The sequence below is a fragment of the Lathyrus oleraceus genome, chromosome 5 (genome assembly GCF_024323335.1).
Source record: "Lathyrus oleraceus cultivar Zhongwan6 chromosome 5, CAAS_Psat_ZW6_1.0, whole genome shotgun sequence".
In the NCBI taxonomy this organism is placed as follows: Eukaryota; Viridiplantae; Streptophyta; class Magnoliopsida; order Fabales; family Fabaceae; genus Lathyrus; species Lathyrus oleraceus.
In genome coordinates this window covers 606,170,568-606,181,632 of record NC_066583.1, presented here as the reverse complement: position 1 = coordinate 606,181,632, position 11,065 = coordinate 606,170,568, and the positions used below count along the sequence as shown (strand labels likewise).

Below are 11,065 nucleotides of genomic sequence, written 5' to 3'. Positions count from 1 at the left end.
GGTTATACAAGGGAAAGGTATTAGCACCCCTCACATCCTTTGTACTCAACGAGAACCATTTTGATTGTTCTTTACTCGAATGGGTGTTACTATCTAAAGGTTACTTTTGAAAGAGAAAAGGGGAAAAATAATTTTATTAATTAATGTGCTCGCCAAGGATTTGAACCCTCGTGCCTATGTATTCTCATACTGTAATTGTAAGACCCCAATTTTGACCCTAAGATCCCACATGCAATCTCATCATAAGCATTAGCATTGGGATCATACCTTGGCATCCTCCTTATCCCTTTTCATTGGGTTTGTTTTGGGAGAGATCACCAAGTACCTTGTGATTATACCATACTTGTATTTTATCATTTCACTAACCAAAATACCAAAAATATGTCTTTGCATTTGTCTAACTCTTTTGTAGGAAGGGCATGATTCCATTGATTCATCAAGTTCACATCTAGGTTTTGAGACCCTCATGAACAAAGAGCACAACCATGGATTAATTCAAGAATGGTTATGAACATCATCTATGAGTCCCAATGTTCTCTACATGTTATATTGATCAAGTTCTCTTCAAGAGTTTGAGGGTGATTTACCTTGGAAACCCTAGTTTGACTGGGTATCTTGAGTAACTTCTTCAACAAGCTATCTCACCAATTGATCAAATTTTTCAAGCGACACTTAAAAATTCATCATCTTATGCAAATATGATCTACCATAAGCCAAGAAAGTCAAGAGAATTGGAAGTTAGCAAGTTGGTTGATGGTGGTTGGCCAGATGAATTCATCTGATCAAAACCGGGTCTCCCTAGACCCTATCTCCTACAATTTTCACCATATGTGAATTATTCCAAGAGAAAACTTACTCTAAATGACATTCCAAACAACTTTTATGTTGATACCTAGAGCTATTTTTTCTTGGAAAATCATTTTCTATGTTGAAACATTATAGGTCATTTTGTCTAAACCCTAATTTGAAAGTCAACTTCCCAAGGCCATAACTTGATCAATTTTTATTCGATGAAAGATTTCCAAGTTGCACTATCAAATTCAACGTGTCTACTTCAACTTTGATGTTTGGAGTGGGAGCTAATTCAACTTTTTTGAGCATGTGATATGAGGTTACATTATAGGTCACTTTTGACCTATACCATTGATCAAGTGATTTTTCCAAACTTCAAAAATGAATAACTCTATCATTTCAAACCCAAATGAAATGAAACTGGTGACCATTATGAAGGTATTTGAAAGAGATACAACTTTTATGAATACACTTTTCTCATTTGAAGCTCATATAAAAAGTTAAGCAAGGTGGAATCTTGAGACATATGGCTTGACACTTAGAAAAGTTTTGCTATGTCAAAATTTCTTCAAGTTCCAAGCTCCAAATGAAAAAGTGTTGAACATGAAAGTTGTTCCTCTTGATCTCACCTTTACAAAGAGCTCAAATTCATTCATTTTGGAAAAGGAATGCATAGGCTGTGCATGGCATGAACATGGTGTCATCACTTGGCAAAGATCAAACTTCAAATCCAAATGTACACTTGCCTTGCAATCCAAGCTGAATTCAGACTACCTAACATTCATTTGTGTACTTATGAAAATAATTTTATGGGCCTATGCGCGCCCATGCACCCATGCATCATCAATGACCAAATTTGGAAAGTGATTTCAAGTGTGCAAATATCAATGGATTCTGTTATAAATAGAGCTTCATATGCTCAGCAATCAACACACGTTCGTGCCAGCTTTGATCCCCCATCTCTAACCCTCACTTCGCAAAGGATAAACCTGAGAAATTCATTTGAATTTGAGGTTGAATTTCCACTGTTTTGAAATTCAAATCTCCGGGAATCCACAGCCTTGTAAGCATCCAATCCTTCTTCTGCAAGCAAGTGGAGTGAGATCAAGCACAAGCAAGATCAAGATCAGTTGAATCCAGACCTCCATTGAAGGTATTTTCCAGAAATTTTGATCTCTTCGATTCTCTCAAATTCTTGCTCAATTCTATTGATTCTTTGGTTTTCTGAAGTCCTACCAACGTAGGCAAGACGATTGAGTTGCTTTGAGGCCAAATCGAAGCAACTCAGTTCATGTACCTCAAATTTCAACTCCATGTATCTCTCAATATACTTGGAGTTAGAGTGAATTGAGGCCAGATTCGAACTCAGTGCCATTTTTACTTTGAAATCATGTCCTTGTTTTTAATTTTGGTGATGGTTGATGGTGGACCAGTCCGGTGAGGTCCACCGGAGAAGAAGACCGGAGTTACAGCTCCGGCCATGTGCTGGCATGTCTCACAGCCACATGATCCATCTCATTTGTTTTAATCACGATCGTCCCTTTTAAATACCAATGTTATGGCGCGCTGATTCAGGTGCAAGGTGGAACGCGCGTTTCTGGCCACTTGATCTGCCACCTCAATTAATGAGGGAGATCAAGTGGTCCACGTTTTTTCTGATATTTTAATTTTCATTTTAATTGCATTATTTTCAATAATTCATATTAAATTCAATATTGATCCAAAAAATATGGGACTTTCACAAAAAAATTCAAATATTTTTCTCTTTCATATTCTGAATTAAAATTATTTTTTGGATCATTATTAATATTTTTCAGGAATTAATTGATTTTGCATTTGTTTTTAATTGTTTAAAAATATTTTGAAATGTCCAAAAATTATGAATTTTTTTTCTCCAAGGTCCTTTGACCTTGTTTGACCTATGATAAATCTCATGGCCATTTCTTTGGTGTTTTGATGAGATTTTAGGAATTGGACAAACCATATTTAATTTAAATGCACTATTTTAGTATTTTTAATTTGAATAAATGCCAAATAAATTTGTTGACCAATTGTGATGACTTGTTTATGTTTAACTCTTGTTGTTGGGCCTTGGTCAAGGTTGATTTGACTTTGTCAAATTAATATCATTGGATTTAGGGGATTGATGGAATGTACATTCCATCTCCCAAAATGAATGAATGATATTAATTTGGTAAAAATCCTCCTTTGACCAATTTGTGTTTTGATCCATTCCCCTCCAACTTCATCTTATTCCCTTTCTTCATTCATTCATTCCATTTGGCCTATGACATCTCAAAGTCCTAATGCTAGTTGATTGAAAAATTGACATGAGTGTGGATGAGATTAGACCACACCTTTTGCATATTCTTTTTTGAGTGTGGTATGTTTCATGAGCATAGCCCATTATACTATGTCTCTAACATGCATTAACACCAAAATTTTATTGCCCGACCTCAAATAGTTATGACTTCTACATAAGTCCAATTACGATTGCTTAACATAGCGCTAAATTTGTGACATAAAAGGCATAAGCATTCTAGTTAGTGAGATTGTAAGTCTCCCTTCTTTCATGGTATTGTGTGGAAACTTGGCCTTCTTTCCTTCCTTTGGAAGATGTTTTGATTCAAGGATTCATGCTTGTGATAAGTGGGTTGAGTGTTCTCCAAAGAATGTCTTGAAATGAAAAGCAAAATCAAAACAATACTAACTTCTAACCAATTAACTACTAACTTTTAATTTCAAGCTTTTACTTTAATGCAATTTACTTTTAGTACTCTATTTCATTTGCCATTGTTCATATCATTCTAATTGTTTAAGTTAATGAAATTTTCACTTTGTCCATTTGGACCATATTGTGTGATATATTTTGCTTGTGCATACTTTGCTTGTTTGTGTGGTCTTTGACCATTAATGTACATAATAATAACAAAAACCCTAAAAAACTTTTGAGTGGACTGTTGGCTTGATCTTGGACAAATGGACTTAGAATCTAGACAACCTTTCTAAGCTAAAGGACTTGGCCAATGCCAACTTGTTGAAGGATCAAGTGCTTGCAATTTGAACTTCATCTGATACATATTTGAAGAGATATATAAGTTCATCTGCAACATGATCATTGTGAAGTTGTTATTTTGAACCTGTGACTTCTGCAATTCATCTATTACATGAGCTATTTTGGAGAAGATCATGGAATGGATAAGCTTGGATGTGGCCATCTTTATTTGATGCCTTGCTCTTCAAGATAATATAATTGTGCATTTGTGTGTTGCTTGATTCTAAAAGTCCAAGGGAACTCTGGGTTTCTATTGACACTCTTGTCTATTGGATTGCTACCCATGTGGTCAGATCTTTTCAACTCTAAACTTTTAATTTTGTATATAGGATAATCTCTTCATTTCTCCCCATTTCTTCAATTTCAAAATCTCTCTTTCCATTTTCCAAAACCTTCTTTGTGTGAATTTCTTTTGTTCTAAACTTTGACCACTTTTGCAAAAAAGATAGAAACTTTGGCCTTATGCCATTGCATTTTCAAACTTCTTTTCTTAAATCAAACTTGTAAATAGACTTAACTATACTTGACTTAAACTTTCAAAACGCCAAAAAGAACTAACCCATTCAAACCATTTTAGGCCTTTGTGCCTTTCAAACTTAATTTTTGTTAAAAGTAGTGCATCCACTTTGAAATTTGTATCACGAACTACGAGGTTTTGATCCCTCATCTTTATGTTGGTACGTATGCACAAGACCGAAGGTCTTGGCAAACACAAAAATATAATTAATGAATTATTTTCTCACCCCCCCCCCCCCCCCATTCTATTTGTTTGTAAACATCACTTTATACCAAGTACATATGCACACAAAAAGGGCTCCCTAGGAGTACCTAGGACACTTTGGGTGCTAACACCTTCCCTCTGTGTAACCAACCCCCTTACTTGTAATCTCTGACATTTTATTAGTTTTGATTTGAAAACTTCTTACTTTTTGGGTTTTGTTCGTACTTTTTTCCTTTTCCCTTGGAAACAATAAAAGCGCGGTGGAGACTCTTGTTATTTGATCTCTAGCTTGTCAATAGCTTGATGATCATGAATTTCCTGCTACAGTAATGAGAAAATCAGAGCTCCAAAGTTTGTGGTAGAAAATACGGATGTCTTGGTTGATTTTAGGGAACAATCATAATCGTATCCTAGAAGTGTGTAGACGTTAGCTGATTCTGATCCTTGTTTGGATACTCGAAGCTTTTAGTCGGATTACTAATGGACAAATTATAATAGTTCTTTTATGAAAAGAAATAAAATTATTTTGAAAAAAGTTTTATGTGATAAAAGAAAAAGAAAGAGTTGCTTGAATAGAACTAAAGTAACTGCTTGAAGTGTAGAAGAGTTATGAAATGAGGAAAGTGTTATTGGGGTGGGGTGAAGGTATTGTTTGGACCATGATGTTGTATTGTTGGAATCTATAGCGTAAATGTATTTCAACCAAAGTGTATTGGTGTCGACCAATAGATGGCGTGGCCAATGCAAGGTTGTAGGATTTTTCCTAGATCCAAGTATCAAGACCTACAAGAAGTGCATTTCCAGAGCATGAAGCTCCACAAGGAAATGCATGATGTTTTCCAGAGCATGAGGCTCAACAGGCCAATGCATGAAGGTTGCAAGAGCATAAGGCTCCACAAGGTAATTCATGATGTTTTCAAGAGCATGAGGCCCCACATGGAAATGCATGAAGGTTGCTAGAGCATGAGGCTCCACAGGGCAGCACATGATGTTTTCCAGAGCATGAGGCTCCATAGGGAAATGCATGAAAGTTGCTATAGCATGAGGCTCCACAGGGCCATGCATCATATTTTCCAGAGCATGAGGCTCCACATGGAAATTCATGAAGGTTTCCAGAGCATGAGGCTCTACAGGGAAATGCATGAGATTTTCCAGAGCATGAGGCTCCACAAGGCAAAATAAAATAAAAGGGTTTTCCGGAGCATAATGCTCCACATGGAAATATACGAAAGTATTGGTTCAAAAATGGTTTTTATCCATGATGTGATTAACCCAAAGAACATATAGAAGTCCAAAGAATGCAGTGTTTGGTCAAAAGAGGAAGTGTATTGTTGATGAAGATTGTTGTAGTGTTATGATGTTGTCTGTGGAGAAGAAGACTTGACAGTTATTCAATTTGAATTGCACTAAAGTCTATGAATGAAGGTGAATGCTTTGAATAACTGGGTCAGACATCCCGTATCCAAAGATATTCAGAATGAGGATAGGAATAATCCCTCTCATTCCTTCTCAAATACTTAAGGCTTATGGCATACAAATTGCGTCATAAGTGACAAGTGTTGAAAGAAGAATATTTTTGTTGTGCTTGAATAATGAAGCATTGATCCAATCTTGATGTCCATGGTCTTCAGAATATTGAGTATGAAGTCTTAACTTGAATATGACTTGAAGAATTAGGTGCAAGTGTAAAGGTTCTAATTCAATCAAGTGATAAAGAGACTTATGATCACTCAATTGAATATAAGTCCTAAGGGAATTAGGAAATTGTTTAAGACAATGGTCAAAACAAAGTCCAATTTCAAGGGTAATTAATTGAGCAAGAGTGAACTTGATCAACTAATCCAACGCTGATGATCATGCTAAGCACATATTAAACACATGGATTTATTTGAAGACAAAAAACATTAAAAATTAAAATTAAGATGAATACCCTAATTTTTAATGAATTAATTGAAATTTAAAGAACTAATTCTAAGAACTAGTTCTAATTAATACCTAATGAAAATATAACACTAACATTTATTTTTAAAGTGATTAAAATAAGTATTTTGTGTATTTTCCATGTATTAAATACGTATGAAAAATATGTGACAAAATAAATAAATAGAGAAAATGGAAAACACATAATTAGAGAGTGGCTTGGGAATTCATGTAAGGTCCTCAGAATGATAACCTCTTCTCTTTAGAATAATCTTCTCCTTCCTCTTCCGAATAATCCGTAGGTTATTCAAACTGCAAAGTTGTTGTTGTTGTGTGTATAAAATAGAGTGTGTATGGAGTGGATAAGCTCAGTTGCAGCAAGTTTCAATGTGAATTTGCAAAATCAATTATGTGAATTTACAGAATAATCAAAGGTTCCCTTGATTGAAGGAGAGTGAGAGAAATTTTAGGGATGATGTTAACTATTTCAGAAAAGTTGGGCAAGTTTGTTTACAGTTAGGGCACAATCCCAATTAAGTTAGATTCATGAAGAAGTTTGTTTGTAGAATTAACTCTGTTAGGTTTTCTGTTAAAGTTAATTTGAAAGTTTGCTAGTGAAATCAGTTAGGTTAGTTTGGTTTACACCTTCACAGTTAATTATGTTAGTCACGGATAGTTTAAAGATGATGTTAATGAGTTAGAAATTTGAAGTGATGTTGTAGTTAGTGGATTGATTTTAGAGATATGTTGAAGTTAGAACGTGAGAAACAATTAGTAGTTGTTAGTTTAAAGTTAGAATTGAGTGAGTTAGAATTTGGAATTGTGCAGTTAGTGTTATGAGATTATTGTTAGTATAGTTAGGAAAGTGATTATTAGAAAAATAGTTAGAAAAAGTGTTAATCAAATGTGATTTTGAATATTTTAAAAGGAATTACTGGTATGAGTTAATATAATATTAGTGTAGTTAGTTTAAACTGTTAGCTTCAGATCAGGGAGCTCTTGAACTTTGTTATTGAAAGCGAAGCAGACTTCTATATAGTACCCCATATATCCATCATGGTATGCACATGTGGCATTACGGTTTTGCTTAAGATGGTGGGGAAACCAGGAAGGCTCGATCTCCTTGGGCATAATTTTCCCACCATGAATCAAAATAGATAGTAGATAAGTATAAGACATTGTAATTGGATCAAAGCGGGGGTATCTCCTCCCTTGATCGTTCTTCCCTTTTCTAATTTGCTTATGCTCCTATTTCTGGATGCCTAGAGCGGGCTTCTGATTTGGTAGGAGATGAACCAGCAGATTGCCTGGAGTTGCATTCTGGAATTTATCCACCTTCAGTCTGTTCTCATTTTGTTCATCAATCACAACTTGATATGAGAAGTCTTTTGTCATACTGTCCAGGAATAGTTCCAAAATTATGACGACCTTGCCTTTGACGTGATCCAAGTTTTCCTTTTACATTGTACTCTCATGCTTAACCTTTTCCATGATTCTTCAGCGACTGGATTTGAATCAAATATCGATGTCATGGAATCGTCATCTTCTTAGAAGAGGAAGGGAAAGGGTGATCTTTTTTTAGTTTATATGCATGAAATGCAAATGAATGTATGCATATGTTGTTTATGTGGATGGAATGCAAATAGATATGCATCCTTGAATGATTCAATGGTTTGATGATGCAATAATTTAGGTTCAAAAGTTCGGTATATATATATATATATATATATGAAGTATAATAGTACGCGATAATGTAGGTTAAAGGTTCAACATGTTCTGTATAGTCTGTATATAATTCTCAAGACGTAGGTTCAAAGGTCCGACGCCTTTATGATTTTCAAGGAACATAGAGTTTATGGTTTCCTGAAAAAAAAAAACCATATCCCCTCACAGGTAGGTTCTAGTCTTCAAAGGTGATCCCTAAAATGCCTCCTAGAGTCATGGATCCAAATGAAAATGACTTGTCATAGCAAATGCTTACAAGACAATGGTACTTCCAAGTGAATCTAGTGTATGTGTGTATGTGTATATATATATATATATATATATATATATATATATATATATATATATATATATATATATATATATATATATATATATATGATGTATAATAGTACGCGATAATGTAGGTTAAAGGTTCAACATGTTCTGCATAGTCTGTATATAATTCTCAAGACGTAGGTTCAAAGGACCGACGCCTTTATGATATTCAAGGAACGTAGAGTTTATGGTTTCCTTCAAAAAAACCATATCCCCTCACAGGTAGGTTCTAGTCTCCAAATGTGATCCCTAAAAGGCCTCATAGAGTCATGGATCCAAATGAAAATGACTTGTCGTAGCAAATGCTTACAAGACAATGGTACTTCCATGTGAATCTAGTATAGGTGCGGGTCTTGTGCCAACCCAATGCGTGAAACGTATGTGAACACGACTATCCACGATTCTATCATATATGTATACTCAAGCTCGAGTAGAGAGCTTATCTCAAATCACAAAGTCTATCCCACAATGGAGAATATAACAAATATCCAACATATAATGAATATTTAAAGCAATAAAGATGTGGTAAATGAAATAAAGATAAAACTGCTAAATCAATAAAGAAAAACACCCAAACATGCAAAGAAAACAACCAAAACTAGGTTTGACTTGCTTAAGGACTCCTCATCAGAGTCGTTATCTGTCGCGCTGCAAAAAATACCTGACCGCATCAAACACTTGAAGATATAATAGAGTCGCCACCGAACTTTATTTATTCCCGAAGAAAAGCGAAAATATTGATAAAACCTAAGGGAAAGAGAAATGGGTAAGGAAGTAGGTTATGCAAGGGGAAGGTATTAGCAACCCTCACATTTGTTGTACTCAACAGGAACCATTTCATTGTTCCTTGCTCGAATCGATGTTACTATCAAAAGGTTACTTGCTAAAGAGAAAAGGGGGAAAATAAGTTTATTAATTAATGTGCTTGCCAAGGATTCAAACCCTCATTCCTATGTATTCTCATAGTGCAATGAGAAAATTATAGCTCCGTAGTTCATGGTAAAAAATATGGATGTGTTAGTTGATTTTAGGGAACAATCATAATCGTATCCAAGAAGTGTGTATATGTTAGCCGAGTTTGATCCTTGTTCAGATGCTCTAAGCTTTTATTATAACTGCTAAGGAACGGATTATAACGGTTCTTTTATGAAAATAAAAAAATTTGTTGAAAAAAGGTTGATGTCATAAAAGAAAAAGAAAGAGTTGCTTGAATATAACTAAAGAAATTGCTTGAAGTGTAAAAGAGTTGTGAAATAAGGAAAGTGTTGTTATGGTGTGGTGAAAGTATTGTTTTTACCATGATGTTCTGTTGTTATAATCTATAGGATAGGTGTATTTGAACCAAAAAGTGTGTGGCATCGACTAGTATATGGTGTGGATAATGCAAGGTTGTAGGATTTTGACTAGGTCTAGCACCAAGACCTACGAGAAAGGGGTTTCTCGAGCATAAAGCTCCATAGGGTAATGCATGATGTTTTCAAGAGCATGAGGCTTCATGGGGCAATTTATGAAGGTTTCCAGAGCATAAGGCTCCGCAAGGAAATGCATGATATTTTACAAAGCATGAGGCTCCACAAGGAAATGCATAAAGTTTGCTAGAGCATGAGGCTCCACAGGGAAATGCATGATGTTTTACATAGCATGAGGCTCCACAAAGTAACACATATAGGTTTATAGAGCATGGGGCACCACAGGGAAATGCATGATGTTTGCTAGAGCATGAGGCTCCACAGGATTATGCATGAAGGTTGATAGAGCATGCGACTCCACAAGACAATGCATGAGAGTTTCTAGAGCATGAGGCTCTACAAAGAAAAATAAAAGAAGAGGGTTTGCAAGAGCATGAGGCACCACAGGGAAATGCATGAAATTATTGGTTCATAAATGGGTGTTTAGCCACGAGGTGATTATCCCAAAGAATTTATGGAAGTCTGAAGAATGCAATGTTTGGTGCAAAAAGAAAGTGTATTATTGATGAAGATTCTTGCAATGTTGAAATATTGTCTGTGGAGAAGAAGAATTGACAGTTATTCGATTTGAATTGCACTAAATTATATGAATGAATGTGAATACTTTGAAATGTTTTGGGCCATGCTTTCGATAAGTTGATAAGCGACAGCGTAAGGTTTATCCATAAGCGCACCACCTGCGGCGGCGTCTATTGTTAATCTTGTGTTGTACAAGAGACCATTATAGAAGGTATGAATTACTAACCAGTCCTCTAAACCATGGTGTGGGCAAAGTCTCATCATGTCTTTGTATCTTTCCCATGCTTCGAAGAGAGACTCGTTATCTTTCTGCTTAAATCCATTTATCTGGGCTCTTAACATAGCTGTTTTGCTTGGAGGAAAATATCGGGCAAGAAAGACTTTCTTCAACTCATTCCATGTGGTGACTGAGTTGGAGGGAAGAGACTGAAGCCATCTTCTAGCTTTATCTCTTAACGAGAAAGGAAAGAGACGAAGTCGAATTGCCTCTGAGGTGACACCATTAGCTTTAACAGTATCAGCGTATTGAACAAATACGGATAAATG

At 35.4% G+C, this 11,065-nt stretch overlaps 1 non-coding gene across 1 annotated transcript; it reads left to right on the top strand.

Annotated features, from left to right (window-relative positions):
* The first annotated feature begins 10,754 nt into the window (after positions 1–10,754).
* Positions 10,755–10,861, top strand: LOC127088696 (small nucleolar RNA R71). The gene has a single exon (XR_007790522.1). It is a non-coding gene; the product is annotated as a small nucleolar RNA R71 (small nucleolar RNA).
* Positions 10,862–11,065: the final 204 nt, after the last annotated feature.